This window comes from Ochotona princeps, chromosome 3 (genome assembly GCF_030435755.1).
Source record: "Ochotona princeps isolate mOchPri1 chromosome 3, mOchPri1.hap1, whole genome shotgun sequence".
In the NCBI taxonomy this organism is placed as follows: domain Eukaryota; kingdom Metazoa; phylum Chordata; class Mammalia; order Lagomorpha; family Ochotonidae; genus Ochotona; species Ochotona princeps.
In genome coordinates, this window is record NC_080834.1 from 101,736,802 (window position 1) to 101,756,597 (window position 19,796).

General features: G+C 45.1%; 1 pseudogene; it reads right to left on the reverse strand.

Annotated features, from left to right (window-relative positions):
* Positions 1-546: 546 nt before the first annotated feature.
* The window catches only part of LOC131479868 (peroxisomal bifunctional enzyme-like), a 46,050-nt pseudogene continuing 26,800 nt past the window's right edge, over positions 547-19,796 (reverse strand).

Genomic DNA, 19,796 nt, shown 5'->3' on the forward strand with positions numbered 1-19,796 from the left:
ATCTACCTCTGGACCTGGTTCTCTTGTGTGCTGGTTAGTGTCATGGCTTAGCCTAATGTGACCTGTCCGCTGTTCTGATACTGTCATGTGCTGGGATCTAGCCTTGTCAGGCAAGTTCCCAGCCCTAGCTATCATGTGGGCTGGCATGTGGGGTCAGTAATGATACATGTTAACAAGCCCAGCTCAGGTCTCCCATGCGGGCTGGTCCATTGATCTGTCTCATAAAGTTCTTCCTAGTCGCTCCCCTCCAAAACACCAGGTCTCAAGTTCCCTTGCTTACCTGGAAGCACAGTGGCCTTGTCATTGGGAGTTCCTCAGGAGTCCTAAGAAGGGCAGGATTTTTATAGCATTGTTATACAAAATGAGTTTTGTAATAATTTTAGATATTTTACAGTCTAACTATTTTCATACACAGCATCACAAAGGCTTGCCCCGGCAGAGAAACTAGCCTGTTACTCTGCTGAGAATTAAAACATTCTAAAAGGTGACTCCTAAGACCCCTCACAAGCTCACAGCTTAAGACTTCCACTGTTTCTCATGAGTACAACAGTAATGCTAATAAAGGCCAGTTGTGGACATCACTTTCTCAGGGAACTAGCTGATAAACATGACTGACTCCCTTGCAAACAGCAAGGACAGCTGTGTACTTGTGACTGGGGCTTAGACAGGGGTGATATGCTTAGCCCAATCTGCCAAATCACCTTAGAGTTCCCCATTCTGCCCTCACCAGCTCCCACCTGTGTTTTGCCAAGAATGCTGACAAATGATTACTACCTCCACCCCTCCTATGACAGGGCAGTCTTCCATGCCCTGTCACAGAGACTCTCTCTGTGGCTTTATCCCGTTAAATGCTGCACTCCATCATGGAGAATATGCTCAGAGAATTCTCCACATCCAACCCAGAAAGGTCAGATACCCTGAAAGGTCCCATTCTAAAGCCAAACTCTTCCAGCACCTGATCTATCTCCTCTGGCTTACTGCCATCTTCCAACAGGAAGAACGTCTGTTCCTAGCAAGGCCTCAATATTACAGTCTCAACAAAACCATGATAGTTGCCTAGGAGCACTCCAACTTTTTAAATTCTTTTGGATAAGCCAATCACAGTGGCAATGGTGGGGGCGGGGGAGTATCACCTCCACTAACCTCACAATGTGAGCTGGTATGAAGAAGTGGGTGCTAATGACCACATGGATGAAGTGATCTCATCAACATCTAGGATGGAAATGTTGGTGCACAAGAATGCTTTGGCTTTTATACTGTGGACAATTCAGCCAAAACCTGTTTCCTCAAGTCCATGTCCTGAAGCACAGCTTCAGTAACTAAACTGACATCGCTGAATTCTTTCAGGGATGAAGTTAACCTGGGCTTTGGTGCCGACCAAGGGTAACCATTCTGCACCATTTTGGATGCTTCCTTTTAGAAAGTCAGAGGTTATCAGTTTGTTTGCAATGAATGACAAGCTGTTTTTTGTTTGATTCTACTGCAATCCCAGGACTCTGGCCCTTGAGAAAGAAATGACAATGCCTCAACCCATTGTTCCCAAGCCTGTACATAGTGAGTCAGTGCTACAGGGGTTGGAAATCACTTACTGGTTGGAAGACTTCTACAGCAATGTGGCATTTGAAGTAATTGACTCAAGGATTGAAAATGAAATGCCTTAATTAAGTGTATATCAAAATTAGAGGATATACACATACACTACTAGAGCTAATAAACAAACCTAATGCGGTTGTAGGATATACAAGCCATATACAAATATTGTTAAAATAAAATAAAAATCTAAAAAAACTAGCAGGACTCAAACATTTGTAAAATCAGAAATTCCATATTGCTAAGCTAGTGCAAGTACTCAAACTGATCTGCAGGTCCAATTCAACCCCTTGTAAATTCCAAGCTGGATTTCTGCAGAAAATAACAAGCTGATCCTCAAATTCACATAGAAATGCAAGAAAACCCAAAGAGTTGAAACAATAATCAAAGAGAATAAATTGGGGAATTCATTTGCCCCAAATTTATGACAAAAATATAGTACAAAAGATACTACTGTGCAGGCAGAATACACATATATAGCAACTTGATAAAGTAGAGATTCAGAAATAAGTCCTTAGTTTCACAGACAGTTGAAATGGCAGGTTTTCATTTTATTTGAAAGGCAGATAGGCAGAGAGATCTTTCATTCACTAGTTCATTTCTCAAATGTCTGCAACAGGAAGGGATTTGTTTAGGCCAAGACAGGATCCTGGAACACAATCCAGGCCTCCACCTGGCAAATGGATTTTGTCAAGGGTCAAGGTTACTGAATAGGGAAGGAATAATACGTTCAAACATCAAGCTGGGAAAACCAAATACTCATAAGCAAAGAAAGGAGGCAAGCACTTAGCACAGAAGGTAAATCACCACTAGGGAAACCTACATTTCATTTGGAGTGCTTGGTTCAAGTCCTGGCTCCTCTGCTTGCAATCCACTTTCCTGAAAATGTGGACGTGTCAGGCAACAAATAATGGCCCAAATATGCGTGTTCCTGCCACCCACATGAGAGATTGATTCCAGGTTACTGGCTTCCTTTTGGTCCAGTCTGACTGTTGCAGGTATTTGGGGAGTGAACTAGTGAATGGAAAAATATCCCTTGTCTTTCTCTCTGCCTTGTAAAAAAACAAAAATAAATAATTTGTAATATAGTACAGCTTGACCCATTGCCTCACACCATTCACAAAAACAAATAATGACCGGGAGGCTGTTGGTGGGCTCCAGGATGGGGCGTCCTGCTCGGATTCCAACTCCAGCCACCATGTGCACGTGGTGAGCTGTTCCTGGGCGGCCAGTGCGCCATTTGGCGCCAGGCTCTGCATGCTGGCCGCCCGGCCGGGGAGCTCTGTGGTATTGGTTGTCTGAATTGCTGCTTAGGTAGCTCCAGGTTGATCCCACTGTGCTTCTGGGATCTGAGTCAATAGATTCCCAATGGCAGTAACTCTTCTTTTGAAGAACTTGTAATCACTTAACAAGCTGAGTAGTGAACACCAGTTCATGCAAAAGCTAAGGCTCAGGGCTTGTCCAGGGCTCAGGATATCCTTTTACCTGACATGATGATGGATCAGGAGACTGGTCACAATAGGCAGGGCCGTAACATTAACTAGCACTCGAGAACCATATCCGGGGTTAGATTCTGTGTAGGATGTGTAGGCCACACCCTGTGGAAAGTCTAGCCCAATGGTAAGCCCAAGAGTTTGGGTGGTTTTGGATTAAGCTAGGTGTGACCAAGGAGCCTGCCACCAATCACAGGTAAAGGAACCTGCAGCAGTCTGGACTTGTCAAGGCAACAGCACCCGAATGTGCATCCTGAATAGGGTGTGGGGTGGGCCAGGCTGCAACATTCACCAGCTCATATACGGCCAAATGGAAGGCCGAACTGTGCCAGGCACTGACCTAAAACCCATTGGCATGTATGAGAACTGAATCTGGGAGTGGATCAAATGGAGGAACTTGGGAAACTCTCCTGGGGAGTCATAGCTCCCGCTAGTGAACATGTGGTCCAGACCTGGGGGGTCAGACAAGCTGGGCAAAGTAGCTCCAACAGTTGGCTAATGTGTAAATTGGTAATGGAACGGGAGGTACTGGGCATGACTGAGCAAACCTTAGCCTACAAGCGAAACTAGAAGCCATGATGGAGCACAGGTCATGCTGAGCCATGCTCTTGCACCTACTGGTCTACTTGAGTCAAGTATGCTAAGCCACACTGTCTAAGGCAGAGGACAGGACAAGTGAGGGACTGAGACAAGCTGAGTGAGAGCAGCCACTGCCATGCGCGAGACCTATGGCTAGGAACAGGCCCAGTTGGGGAGCTAAGGGGACACCCTAACTGGGTTAAGGTTCCCACCAAGGGGCGCGTGTGCTGGAATGGAGGCTGTGTTCTAACTAGGAAACAGTTGTAGTCTCCCGTGGCACTAGTGTGGGCTAGGATTGGATGCACCAGACCAGCCCAGACCCCAACACCGTCTGGTGTCCTGGAGAACCAGGATAGATGTGGGACTGACTAGGCTAGATCTCAACCCCCTACTGAGCCATGTGTGAGTTGTATGTGGGTATGGACGAGCCATGGCTGGGCTGAAACATCCAACAACAAGAACCAGAACGGGGTGAAAGCCAGTCAAGAAAAGCCACTGTTCCTGCTAGGACAGGAGGTGAACTGAGTAGGGCTGGCTCATGGATCCCCTGGCATGCGCAAAATCTGCCATTGGGAGGGGTTCTGATGGAGGAGCCTGGGCAACTCCTCTGGCAGGACACAGTCCCTGCAGGTAAGCGCAAGATGCATGATAGGAAACAGCCCAGAATAGGCCATGGAAAGTTTCCCACTGGCATATATTTGGCATGGGTCAGGGGCAGACCAGGCTGAATCAGTTCATGTCATCCACTGGCAAATCTGAACACCAGAACAGAGTGTGGGTCGAGCCAGGTTTGGTCGCGACAAAACTCAGTGCACAATATGGAATGCCAGGATGAGGTTGCCTGTACTGGATGTGACTGTAGCACCCAACCAGCACGTGTGAGAACCAGGAAGGGAGGCGCAGAGCTGGCAGGGGGATTAAGGGGCTGGTCCCCTTGCTGGACAGCTACTCCCACTGGAGAGCGTGGGCTGGGATGGGGACAGATCAGACCAAGCAGGGTTGTAACACCTGTGCGCCACATGTGGACTAGAACAAGGAAAAGCCACGCTGGGCTGATTATTCCTACTAGTGCAAGCATAAATTAGAGTGGGTGAGGGTTGTTTGGGCTTAGCCACAGCATCAGCCAGCAGAAGCTGGCACTGGGGGCTAATTCTCTCAAGTCAAACCACAGAACCACCCGAAGAGTGCATAAACTGGGATTGAGAGAGACTCAGGAGGGAAATAATGGGTTCCCCCCTCTTGGGTTACTACTCCCACGGGAGGGCATGAAAACTAGGATGGGGGCTGGGGTGGCTAGACAGAGAGGCACTCAACAACAACCGTGTGGGCTGGATAGTTGAGCTGGTTAGATGGAACTGAGCTTTAATACCCATTGACAAGTACAAGAGCCAAATGGGATGGGGGACAGACTGGACTAGTCTGCTACACATACTGGCAAACCAGGGCAGGGGGCAGGCCTGGTGGGGGTTATTGTGGGTCGCTCTGACTAGGCTGCAGCTCCCACTGGTTTATGTGAGGGCCGAGTATGTGCTGGGCAGAAGCAGGCTGGACTGCAACACCCATTGGTTCCATTGGAAGTCGGGACTGAAACCAGAACCAACCCAGCAATTGCAACCACCAGCTGATCGTGGAGATGGACTGTGCCGGGCCCTGTGCTTGCTAGAACATACAAGAAACTAGTCTGGGAATACCCCAAAGTTTCTTTGGGGATATCCCCAATCGAAATGGCGGACTCAGAACCCTAGCCAAGAAAAGACAGAAGAAAGAACAAGTCAATCAACCATCTCAGCTATATGTTGGCAGCGAAATACTGCGCAAATGAAGACTCTATGATGGACAATGTCAATCAGTGGATTCTTCAACTACCTCACCAAGCTGGGAGTGGCGAAAATGGCAGCGATTCATAACTGATGAACTATTAAAACCACTTGAGCAGAGATCTCAGAGCATCCCCCACATCCGGGACCTGGGGTGGGTGGGAAACTGGGTGGGGCTTTTCCCTCAATATACCCCTTTACCTCAGATACAAGAAGGAAAGAATATGGACATAATAGTCTTACCCACCTCCCTATAGCCCCTGAACCTTTTACCGCAATTAACTATGTAAAGATTGGCAACAATATAATTTTTAAAAATTAATTAATTAATTAATTAAAAAAAAATAATGACACACAGAACCAAGTTTAAGCTAAAACTCCCAAGTTTTTTGAAGTAGATGTTAGGAGTCAATCTAATGAGTAAAACTGTGATCCTGGATTAGGTAGTGGTTTATAATATTTAATTCCATAAACATGAACAGTAGCAATAAAAAGTAAATCAATTAAACCGCATCAAAATGAGAAACTTTTGTACTTCAAAAGACAGCATCAAGAAAATGATTGTGTGAAGCCACTGAGAATGCAGGGCCATCTGCTGTGGTTTCAGGTTATCTGTTACCTAATCCCTCCACAGTGGGTGCATCAGCTTCCTCACAGCTACTGCTATGGATATGAGTTTTCAGAGTTTAGGAAAAGAGCACTGCGGGTCTTAATTTTATTCTTCCATAAACATACCTAACACTGGATCAGCATTCAGCATAGCAGTTAAGAAACCTGGGGCCCCACATCGATGTATCTGGCTCTGGTTCCTCACCCCATTTTCTTGGTATTATAGACCCTGGAAGGCAGTGGTATTAGCCAAAGACATTTGGACTTTGCTGTCAGTATGGAAGACCTTGGTTAAGTTCCCAGAGCCAGGGGCTACTGCTGCCATTTGGATAGTGGGCTTGAGGATAGGATCAATCTCTCTCACAAACTGATTTCTAACATTGTAGGCATTATGATCTCACTGGGACATAGTGGTTAATGAGAACTTACACGAAATGGCTTTGTATGTCATGAGGTGAAGGCTCCATCTTAGCACTGAAAACATAGCAGGGGAGGAAAGGCCCTGCAGGTGGCTTGTGGTACTGTTCCTCAGTGCTTCCTTCCTGCCCACTGGGGAGACGGATGTGGGAACAGCCAGAAATCGACTCATAAACCAAATCAATCACAAAAGTGGACCACATTAAAACTCTTCAGAATTTCTAGACAATTATAGATTTCCTTCTTTTTAAAATCTTTCATTAAATAATGATTAACATAAAATCATGCAGGAAAACACAATGTTGGCCCAAAAGTTCTTACCCTAATTCTCTCTTTACAGCCTTGAATCTGAAGACATTAAAACTGCTGGGCAGAAGGTGGAGGAATCCACCATGGGGGGAGGGCACAGGGAAGGGTTGGGGAATCCCAGAGCCTATGAAACTGTCACAAAATGAAATGCAATTAAAAACAAACAAAACAAAAACAACAACAACAAGAAAAAACTGCCAGGCAGGACTCGGTGTGGTGACTCAACAGACTCATCCTCCACCTATAAGCACCAGCATCCCAGTTGCCAGTTCATGTCCTGGCTGCTCCACTTTCCACCCAGCTCCCTGATTATGGCCTGGGAAAGCGGCAGAGGATGGCTCTAAGTCCTTGGCCTCCTGCACCCACATGAGAAACCCGGATTAAGCTCCTGGCTTTGAATTGGCTCAGCTCTGGTTGCAGCGACCATTTAGGGAGTGAGCCAGTGGGCTGCAAGATCTCTCTGTGAATTTGCCTTAAATACACACACACACACACACACACACACACACACACACACACACAGAGCTATCAGACAAGGGGTTTTCACTGTTGGTTTTTAGGACCCATATGTACAGATGCCTTTATAATGAACTTAGCTCCCTAATTTTACTTCATGAACAGAGATAGTCAGAAGATATCCGGCTCCTCTATCAAATTCTGGTCCTTAATTGAAGCAAGCTTGTTCACAGACTTCTAGTCTGAGAAATAAAGAAGCACTGGGCTGCTTTCAATGCCAGTTCTGCAGTTTCTCAAGCACATTCTTCTCCCATCTTGACAGCCCTGACAGCTAGGGTGAGGTAGGAGGAGGTGAGCTGCAGGGGTGCCAACCTAAGCTGTCTCCAGCAGTGCTGAGGAGCTGGAGGTGGGCCCTTGCAGTGCACAGTTGGTATCATCAAGGCTGCGAGTTTGTTAGGGAGCCAGGTGGGAGGGCAATGAAATCGCACATTTGGGGATATTGACAAGAGAGTGACTGACGGGGTGACTCTTAAAGTTGATCAGGGAAGAACATATAAATGAGGCGAGCTGATCTGATCCTTAATGTCACTGCAATAGTATTTAGGAGGCACACAGAGATACAATGTTGTGATTTTTAAAATGCAGTCTCTGATTTCAGGGGTGGAGCGACAGGATGACATCCAAACCTGGAGGTGGATTCTGGAGCTGAAGTGAGGTGAATGGCACTGGGCTTGAAGAGGTAAAGAAACCTGGAAGATACACAGCTGGAGGAGACAATGAAGACAGGATGGCAGCAGCTTTGCACTGATGAGGGAGAACGGAGACAGTAATGAGGTGTGAAGAGTAAGACCACAGGGCAGCACCACAGGCAGAGGAACGGGACAGGCTAAGAATCTGGGAGGGGCACTAAGCTTGATCCTAAAGTCCACCTTGTGCAGGGGCAGCAGGAGCATTCTCTGCTGAAGGGCTTCAGGAAAAGTAGATCCTCTAGGAACCTGGGCTTCAGCCTAGGACAGAGGAAGGAGTCTGGGGTACAGAGGGCAGGGGTGTGGTTAACTTCCCAGCAGACACAAGGGACAGTAGAAAGTTTCTGTGCAAACAGGAGGTCTAGAGCAGGAATGGGATGCATGGAGGAGGGGGAAGGATCCATATTGTCTCACTTCATTTTTGTCTATGCTCACACACACACACACACACACACACACACACACACTCTGCTTGGAAAGCAGAGCAGCAGAGAGATCTTCCATGCACTCACTGGTTCACTCCTAAAATGTCTGCAATAGCCAGGCTGAGTCAGATCAAAGCCAGAAGTTCAGAATTCCAACCATGTCTCCACAAGTAGGCGAGAGTGGCCCAAGCACACTGAATCATCATCTGCTGTCTCCCAGCATGCATTAGCAGGAAGTAAGATGGGAAGTGGAATAAGTGGAACCTGAACTAGTACTTGGATATGGGATGTGCACATTCCAAGTGGAAGTTTAGCCCACTGTGCTAAAAGTCTGTCCTGCTTTTGTATATGCACGCATCTGTAAATATTTTTCTTTTTTCAAGGCTTATTTATTTATTTATTTATTTAGGAAAGGCAGATTCATAGAGAGTGGGAGAGATAAAGAGAAAGATCTTCCATCTGCTGGCTCACTCTCCAAAATGCTTCAATAGCCAGAGCTGACCCAATCTAAAGGCAGGAGCTTCTTTTGGATCTCCCTTGTGGGTACAGGGTTCCAAAGCATTGGACTATCCTCCACTGCTTTCCCAGGCCACAAGCAGGAAGCTGTATGATAAGTGGAACAGCTGGGACACAAACCAGTGCTCATATAAGATCCTGGCACTTGCAAGAGAAGGGGCAGCCAATTAAGCCATTACACCAGGACCCCTTGTAAACGTTTCTTAAGACAATTTTACATACATTCTTAAAATAATCAACTTTCCACTTCTAAACATAATATGTCAAATGTATTAAAAAGGCTTACACTTAGGAAATACTGAAATTCTCCATCGTTTGTTGGCAGACACAAAGCCAATATGCCTAAGTGGTCACTACTATTTTGCGATAATTATTCTTGGCTGGAAGGAACATGGGGAGGAACAAATACTTGGTCTGATGAGAAGACAGAGAGCTACAGAGAGGCAAGTATAGTTCCCTGATACCATGTTTTTCCTCACTCCTTAATTGGGATGCTGGCAGCAGGAGGAGACTCACCGGAGCAGCAACTGGAAGGAGCACAGTGTGTTTGTATGACACACTTTTATGCCAACATCTGATGGAGACAACAGACTGACCAAATGTGCAGGGAGCTCTTGGCCTGCAAACCAGCTGGTGCAGGGAGCTAGCTGAGGACTAAAAGAGCTAGCTGGAAACTGTGGACCTCCTGCCCTGAAGATGGCACATTAGCTGGTGCATGTGGCATTTTTGCTAACTATCCCCTGAAGGCTGAAAATCCGCCAAAGACCACCACGTGTCAAGACAAAGTTAGAAAATGGACTCAGGCTGAAGCTTAGGGAACTGTCCCTGAGAAAACAACAAGGGGGCTAGATCTTTGGGAAGATTCTAGAGGGGAAAGATAGGAAAGTCATGATTTCTGGGATTAGGTGAAATAGAGCAGAGTGGTTTTAAATTAGGGATAGTGAATGCATCCAGGGACTAAAAGTGCTTTCATTCACTATATGAAGCTCTAAGAGTGACAGATCATAACTAGAAATGTGGGACAAACAGTAATCACTTCTGGAAAATCAAACAGTAAGAGACAAACAAGGGAAGAAGTGGTAGGGAGTACAAAGTGCCCAGTGTTAGGATCCAATCCTGGGTCAGACCCTGATATCACCCAGGTTTAGCTCATTGTTGGGAAGGTGGGATCTTAGCCTTGTGTGTCACATGCAGAGAGTGCCTGCACTGGGTAAGGATTAGCTTAGCTAACACAGCAGTATACTTAGCACAGAACCTGGTCTTCAACAGCTCTGGGCACATGGAAGTCCTCACATTGTGTGGATGCAAGGAATCTCATGAACAACCTCTTGCTCTGACCTGGAATGTCAATGGGGAAGATAGGCCATGTTGATTCTGCCTTCCAGTATTTTCCAGAAGGAATCAACCACTTACTTGGATTTCTTTAGGCAAAGAAAGCATATTGTAGGGCTAGAGGATGACCTGATGACCAGAGGTACAGAAATAACTCCTCTTCCTCCTCCTCCTTGATGCCCATTTGTGGTGATACTGGATGGCATGATGCAAGCCCACCTATGGTGCTGCTTCTGAATCTTCATGAAGGCTTTGCTGAAAATGGTGAGCATGTGGAACAAGCTCTGTACTGGCTTGTTGTAGAGTCTACATGACTCTAGGGGTTGATCTGAAAGGTATAAAAGAGACCAAAGCTTTGGAAATGTTGCTTACACAAAGGGAATATGAATACATGGTAATGATAATAATTATCACAATAACCTATTCAAAATTTGTGTAAAATTAAATACCATTTACCAAAATATTTAATGTAGCACTAATATCACTTACCTAGGTGCCAAGAAGAACCTGCAATTTGCAAAACACAGGGAAAAAAAGATTTTGGTTCTGCAAATGCAAGGTACTAAATTCTGCAAACAACTCAAATGAGTATGAAAATGATTTGTCATTATGGCTTCCAGAAGGAGCATAGCTGCACAACTGTATATTGGCACAACTGTATAAGGAACCAGTGACTCATTAAAAGTTCCAAAACATATCCAGAAATTAATTTATCAGGAAAGGAATACAACTTTTCAAAATAAAACTATAACATTTTACTGGAGGATATGAAAAAAGATCTTAATAAAGAAAGACTCCATATGACTGGAGAGAACTACTTATTAGAATAAAACATATTTGCCATATGTACTATAAATGAAATTCAACCAGTACCTTTAAGGATTTTTTTTAAAGTAACATTAAATAGGGATTCTAGAATTTGCCTAAAAGAATAAACATGTAGCAAATCACAGATATCAAAACTTCAGTTATGCCAGATTTTTTTCTATCAAGTGCTACCAACTCATTAACAACAAATTATGTCAAAATGTACATCTTAGGGTTGCCATTATGATGCAGCAGTTATAACACTATCAAGAACACCACAATCTCATATTAGAGTGCCTGGGTTTAGACCTGCCTCTGCTTCCAACTCCTGCTTCTAATGAACACACCGGGCAGTGGCAGATGCTGGCTTAAACAGCTCAGCTCCTGACTCCTATATGTGAGACATAGACTACATTCCAGGAACCAGGCTTGGGCCTGGCCCAGCTCCCTCTACTGGAGCATTCTTGGAACTATCCAGTGAGCAAGACACCTCTATCTGCTGTCTCTTTCAAATAAAATCAGTCTAAGTAAATGGAAGTCTTAACAATTTAAAACTTAAATTTAAAAAATATGCACATTTTGGCTACTAACATAGAATACCAATTTTACAGCAGTTTTATTATATGTAGACATGAACATGAGCTCATTGGGCACTGCACATTGTACCCAAGAAAAAGTATGTTTGGGATATAATGACATGTACACAGAAGAATGCAGGTAATGGGCCCAGCAGCATGGCCTAGCGGCTTAAGTCCTTGCCTTGAATGCCCTGGGATCCCACATGGGCGCCGGTTCTAATCCTGGCAGCTCCACTTCCCATCCAGCTCCCTGCTTGTGTCCTGGGAAAGCAGTCGAGGACGGCCCAATGCATTGGGACCCTACACCCGCGTGGGAGACCCAGAAGAGGTTCCTGGTTCCCGGCTTTGGATCGGCGCGCACCGGCCATTGCGGCTCACTTGGGGAGTGAATCATCGGACGGAAAGATCTTCCTCTCTGTCTCTCCTCCTCTCTGTATGTCTGACTTTGTAATAAAACAAATAAATCTTTAAAAAAAAAAAAGAATGCAGGTACTACAAAAAATCATAGAAAGTTGAATAAAATGTAAAAGCCTATTTTGGTGCCAAATTATTTTAATAGTACACGGAATATTAGGGAAAAAACTATGAATGGCTTTAAAATTTGTTTTGCACCAAAATAAACTGACTTTTAAAATTCCACTTTTCACAAACTTTTTGAGGTTCTGATATATTTTTCCTAAGTATTATATAATCTCAACACCTTTTTTTTAACCTAACAGGAAGAAGTATTTATTTAATTTGCAAATTTATAGGGAACACATTTCATGTATTTCATATATACAGTTTTAACAACAAAATGATCTTTCTCACCCTACCTTCCTTCCTTCCCTCCTCCTTTTTAAATTGCTTAATTTTTACAGTGACATACTTTCAATTTACTTTATAGAAAGGCTGAGTACACTTAAATGGGAGAATGATGAACTTGTGACTGTTTCTGAAGGACTACACTATTGTAATAATATAGGGGAAAACCGTGCAGAGGAGAGAAGTTGAGGAGGGTGGAAGAAGGGTTATGGAACTCTATCATGAAAAGTTAAAACAAACAAAAAGAAAACAATGGGTTTCTACTAAGTGGCTTATTCCCCCACACAGTGGTAAGAATCCTATTCCGGAGGAGGGGAAGGAAAGGTCTGTAGCATGGAGTCCCTGTTCATTCTGCAAAATCACACACTTACAGCCTCATGCCACACACGTGCACCTGGAAACAAGTAGTCCATACTCACTTCAGGCATAAAGAGCCTTCCAATAACATGCAAGTGCAAATCAATGCCACTTGTGAAAACCTCCTCTCCCACATGTGACTTTATTGGTCTGCTAGATCTGTAGTGCTGCAGGAGCTTCGTGGCATAAGAGCACTGACTGAGACGCATAAAGCTTACTGACTTCCACAGCCAATACTCCAGGATGGGGTGGGAAGCAGGTACTGTACTGGCAGAATTCCTCGAAAGACACTTCCAGATACTCTAACCCCCAACACTCCCTTACCACCACAGCTTCCTGCCATGCTGACTGGGATGGCAACCAAAGGACATTCTATTCCCTCTCTCTTTCAGATAGGATGTGGAAACTAAATTAATGTCTTGATACTTTTCCTTTATTTTCTTATTCTCTTGTTTTCAATTTTTTTTTTTTATTTAAGGAGCGAGAGAGAGATTGACTTACTATATTCTGCCTACAACAGCTGGGGCTGGGCAAGGCAGAAGCCAGGACAGGGACCCAAGTACTTGGAAACATTACCTGATGCCGTCCAGTATGCGCATTAGTAGGAACCTGGAATGGAGAGAAAGCCAGGACCCACACCCAAGCACTGTAGTATAGTTTGCAGGCATCCCAAGTAGCATCTTAACTGCTATGGAAAACTCTAGACCCTTCTTTGCTTTTCAAAGTCAGTATCTGAGCACTAAAGTTGGATTAAGTTCATGGAATATTTTTACAAATAGAAATGGGAAGATAACATTTTACTTGTTTTTCAGGTTTGTATTAATTTATTTGAAAGGCATAGAGACAGAGAAACAGAGAGATCTCACATCCACTTGTTTACTCCCTAAGCAGCCACAACAGTTTGGGTTAGATCAGGCCAAAGCAAATAACTCAGTGTGGGAGACAGGAACCCAAAGACCTGAGCTACCACCTGCTGTATCCCAGGGTGTGTATTAGCAAGAAGATGGAAGAACGAGCAGAACCAGGACTTGCTCCAAGGCACTCTGATGAAAGATGGCGGCTTGCCCAAGTGGCAACATAATGCCCATTCCTACAAGAAATTTTGAAAACTGAGATATATTGCACATGCCACCAAAGTCACCACTTTCATATGTAGAACTCGATGCTTTTTAGTACATTCACAAGTTTATGTAAGCACGCACATGTTTTTAAGCTATGCCTATAATAAATGGCTGCTAGTATCTATTTTTTAAACATTTATTCTAAATTTTATTGTAAAGTCAGATATACAGAGAGGAGGAGAGGCAGAAAGGAAGATCTTCCGTTTATTGATTCACTCTACAAGCGGCCACAATGGCCAGAGAAGCACTGATCCAAAGCCAGGAGCCAAGAGCCTCTTTTGGGTTTCCCAAGTGGGTGCAGAGTCCCAAGGCCTTGGTTGTCCTCAGCTGCTTTCCCAGGTCACAAGCAGGGAGCTGGAAGGGAAGTAGGGCTGCTGGGATTAGAACCGGCACCCATATGGGATCCCAGTGCGTGAAAGGCGAGGACTTTAGCCACTAGGCTACTGTACTGGGCCCAACTGCTAGTACCTTTAAGATTGACTTAGATGCCAACTATAAAACATCAATACCAGGAAAAGTTATGTCCATCCTTATTCTGCTCTCTCTACATCAGTGGCTGTTAGCGTGTGGTCCTCAGGACATAGCATTAGCATCACCTTGGCACTTGTCCATGCTCATTCCTGGGTCCCACCAGAGATGTCCTGAATCAGAAATCAGGGCAAGTGAGCCCTTGCAGTCTATGCCTAAACAAGCCCTCCAGGAATTCTGAGGCATGGGAAAGCTGGACAGCCAATGTTCCTGATGAAGACAATGGCAGTAGCTTCACAAAACTGAGCTCTGTGCACTTTATGAAAAATGAAAAATGCACCTATACTTAACATTAGTACCTTTCATCTTTTGGAATCTATTCATCAAAAGTCAATCCATCAATTTTGTTTTGTGGGAATGGTTGCATACTAATAGCCAAATTTAAAAGGGAATTAGGAGGAGGGGGACGGGAAACCCCAGAGCCTATGAAACTGTAACATATAATTTTTAAAAAATGAATTAGGAAAAAATGGGGGAATTGAAGTATAAACATACAAAATGGAAGGAGATTCATAAGATTTCAAATGACAAAGGCAAAATGATAGGCCTGGCTACATTTCTGCCTTTCATTGATAATAAAGACCAAATCTGGATAAGAACCTCTGAGTTTGTCCTTCACTGATCTTTCTTCTTTACCTTGAATCAGTAGCAGTTATGTAACACAAGAAATAACAGACTTTCAAATAAGGAGACTCATTAAACCACACACACACACACACACACACACACACACACATTGAGACAGAGTGTGAATGAGAGAGACAGACAGACAGGGAGGGGAAGGGGGACAGAAAGAGACTCTGGAGTTTTCAATGGGGTTCTAATCACCACCCCCAATCAGACACAGAGAAGCTCCTTGGGTTATAGTGAATCATAAACTGGGAGTCCATCCACTGTCACAGTGAGGTCAAGGAACATGGTTTGAAACTAATTCTGCTGAGCCCTTGGGAAAACAAGACTCAGAAGTGACTTGCTAAAGTCCACCAAGCCCGGATGGATACTAGACTCCAAGGCTCCTGGCCTCCAGTCTCGAGGCCATTTCTCCACCAGACTTTCAGCTAGTCCAGGGGTCACTTTTCCCTTTGGAGAAATTTAATGAGTCAGAATCATAGAACAAGATGAATTATTTGACATTGTTTAGGTGGGATGCATTTCAGTTAATAATTCTGATTTAATATTTTAACAAATTGCTTTATAAAATTTTTAATAATATGTAATACTTACAAATGTGCTAAAATACTTCATTATATACTAGACAGATGTACTTGATGAATTTCAATTAAATGTTAAAGAGTCTTCATAACTATTAATGATTAGAACCACTGCCGGAAATGTACTGTATCTCCTGAATTTTTTTTGATACAAAATAAATAGAGCACACAGAAATGTAAAATCTCTTATCTAGTAGTTTTCTTCTTAATACTGCATATGAGTACTGTCCCAGGTTTACAACTTTCCTTAACAATGGGAGCTTTTATGGCTGAATGGAGCTGGTTACTTGAATGAAACATCTATGATATACATAACTGCAAATTAGAATCACTGTCATTTCTAGCATTTTACAATGATAAACAAAGCTCCAGTGAACATTACTAAACTTCAATCAATAAGGACTTCTGTGAGTACTTCTCTGTGGTAAAATTCCAAGAATATAAACACCATGTGGAGAAGTGTGAATTCTGTAAGATAACACATGATTCCCAAGTACTCTCTAGGTAAGATATGGTATAGGACTTATTTAAATACCATCTCATCACATAATGTTCTCTATCACTTCCAACCTGCTTGAAAACAATTAGTGTCTTTTAAAGTACTAAAAGTTTTCCATTAATCAAGATTCAAAATCACTTATAATGTACACTCACTTTACAACCTAGCAATACTATTCTTGTGTCTTTTTCTTTTTTAAATTCTTTCATTTTGATAATCTTTACATAGTTGATTAGGGCACAAAGGATCAAGGGCTACAGGAAAGTGGGTAAGACCACTGTTTCCACATTAATATATTTTTTTTCTGTATTTGGGGTAAGGGAAGAGATAAAGGGAGAAGCCCCATCCAGTCTTCCACCCATCCCAGGTCCCCAATGTGAGGCATGCTCTGAGGGTCCTGTTCAAGCAGTTTTGATAGTTTCACAGTTCTGAATTACTGCCAATCTCGCCATTCCACACACAATGCAAGCTCTTCAGAATCCACTGTCTGACCATAGTCTCTTCATGGTTGGGATTCTGAGATCAGTAGTTGAGTTGGAGAGATGCCCAAAGAAACTTCATCTGGGGTGACCCCCCAGACTTGATTCTTGTGTTTACCAGTACAGGGTGTGGCTCCGTCCATCGTCCAATTCAGCTTATGCATATACCAGTGGTTGCAACTGATAGGTCAGTTCTGTTTTCAGCCCTGTCTCCCACAGGAACCAATGGGTGTTGCAGTCAAGCCTGATTCTGTCCACTTCACACTCGGCCTTCATGCACACCAACGAGGGAGCTGCAGCCTAGTCAGGGTGACTCCCAATAACCCCCACCAGACCTGCCCCCTACCCTGGTTCCCATGCTTGCCAGTATGTACCGCAGAATTGTTCAGTCTGTCCACATCCCATTAGCTCTTATACTCGTCACTAGGCATTGAAGCCAAGTTCAACCTAACCAACCCTACTATCCAGCCCACACACATGCTTGAGGGTCCCATTCTGTCTAGCCAGTGGGAGTGGTAACCCAGGAGGGAGGTGCCCACTATTTCCTTACTGGGACACTCCCACTCCGGATTATGCACTCTCCAGGTGGTTCTGCAGTTAACGGAATTAGCCCCCAGTGCCAGCCTCTGCCAACTGATGCTGCAGTAACACCCAACCAACCCTCGCCCACTCTGATTTATGCTTGCACCAGTAGGAACAATCAGCCCAGCCTGGCCTTCCCCTGATCTAACTCACATGAGGCCCATAGGTGTTATAGCCCTGCTTGGTCTGGTCTGCCCCCATCTCAACTCACTCTCTCCAGTGACAGTGGCGGTCCAGCAGGATCCACATTCCCCCTACTGGCTTTGCCTCTTCCCCCCGCCCCCAGTTCTCACATGTGCTGGTTGGGTGCTGAGGCCCAGTCTGGCATGGCCTGCCTCACCTTGACTTTTGCCAGTGGGTGCTGTAGCCTAACCCGGCCTGACCCACCCCCAATTTCAGCTGACACTGGTAGGGTTATAGCTTGGTCCAGCCCAGCAGACACCCAATCCCAGTTGTAATGTGTACTGCTATGTGTTGCAACTGAACCTGGCCCAACCCACACTGTTCGGGTGCTCAGATTCCCCAGTGGGTGAAGTGAACTGGTTCAGCCTGGTCTGCCCCGACCTGCACCAAATGTATGGCGCTAGGTACCTTTCCCTGGTTTGGTCTGGGCTGCTCTCTATTGTGGTTCTTGCGCTCACCTGCAGGGACTATGTCCCGATAGAGGAGTTTCCCAAGCTCCTCCATCAGAACCTCTTCCATTGCCAGATCTTGCGCATACTGGTAGGTCCATGAGCCAGCCCTACTTAGTCCATCTCCTGTCCTGGCAGAAACAGTGGGCTTTCCTGACTGGCCTTCAGCCCATTCCAGTTCTTACTGTTGGATGTTTCAGCCCAGCCAAGAATCGTCCATACCCAGACACTGCTCACACATGGCTCAATAGGGGCAGGGACCTAGCCTGGACTGTCCTATATCTACCTTAGTTCTCATGAGCACCAGATGGAATCTAGCCTGGATCAGTGCACCCAGCCCCAGTTCACACTGTGCCAAGGGAGACTGCAGCCATATCCAAGCCAGAATGCACCCCCCACTCGAGCCCCCACACTCACCAGGGGGAACCCCAACCCAGCAAGGGTGTACTGTCATAGCTCCCCAGCCAGGCCTGTTCCCAGCCATAGATTACACGTGCACCAAGTGGTTGTTCTGACCCAGCTGGTATAGCCCATCACCTGTCTCAGCCTTTGCCTTCAATGCTGTTGCCTAGCATCCCTGGCTCATGCAGATTAGTTGGTGTAAGAGCCTAGTTCGGCATGACCTGTGCTCCATCCTGATTTCTGTTCTTCCTTGTGAGTTGAGGTTTGCTTGGCCCTGCCCGGCCCACCCCACATCCTGTTTTAGGATGCACATTCGGTGCTGCTGCCTTGACCTGCACAGACTGTTGTCGGTTCCTTTACCCATAAGTGATGGCAGGTTCCATGGTCACTCCTAGCTCAGCCCATTACCACCCCAGCTTGTGAGTTAGCCAGCGGGACTTGTATTTCCTCAGGGTTGGGCCCACACTTCTCCTGCAGAATCTATCCCCGGATCTGGTTCTCTCACGTGCTTGTTAGTGTCTTGACTCTGCCAAGTGTGACCTGTCCCCTGTTCCACTGCTCGGGTACTAGTACCTAGCCCTGCCAGACAGGCCCCCAGCCATAGTTTTTGCGTGGACTGGTGTGTGGCAGTTAGTGGTGCTATACACTAACAGCCCATTTCAGGATTCCCATGTGGGCTGGTGAATCAATCTGGCCCAGATCTTATGGACTCTCCCCTCCAAACCATCAGGTCTCAATCCCCTTGCTTGGCAGCAACTTCTGTGATCCCGTTACTGGAAGTCACACAGGATTCATTCCTTCCCTACACTCACAATGACCTTATTGATGGATGTCCCTAGGCAGCAATTACATACCCTAAAAACCCTAGAACTCGCCGCCGGGTGGCCAGCAGGCAGAGCCTGGTGACAAATAGGCGCACTGGCCGCCCAAAGCCTAGGACTCAGTCACCACGTGGCAGCAGTGACCTTGACCTGAGTCCCAAGCATTGGGGTCCGGCCTAGTTCGGGCACTCCCTGCAGCTGCCACACTGCAAAGGGCTCCTCTCGCCCCAGCTCCCCACCGAATACTCTCACATGTATTTTCAAGGAAAGGGAAAATATACTACAAGGACTGTGTAGATCCCAAATGGAAATAACCTAAATCTCTACCAACTGAAAAATGCATAAACAAATTGTGGCTTCCTATACTATGCAATGAAATTCAATAATAAAAAGGAGCCAGCTGTTCATAAAACAATAACAGGGATGGAACTCATGAGCACAGTGCCAAGGGGAAGAAGCCAGGCACAAAAACTCCACACACTGTGTGTGATTCCACCCTTGTGAAAACACAACTACGGTAACAGAAAGAAGGTGGAAAGAAGCATGAGAACTAGGGTGATATTATTGTAACTTAATTGTAATATTGGTCACACACTGTAAACAATAACCAAAAGTCAGCAAACTGCATACTTAAGATGGGTATATTTATGATAAAATATACCTCAATAAAGGCAGAAACTACAAAA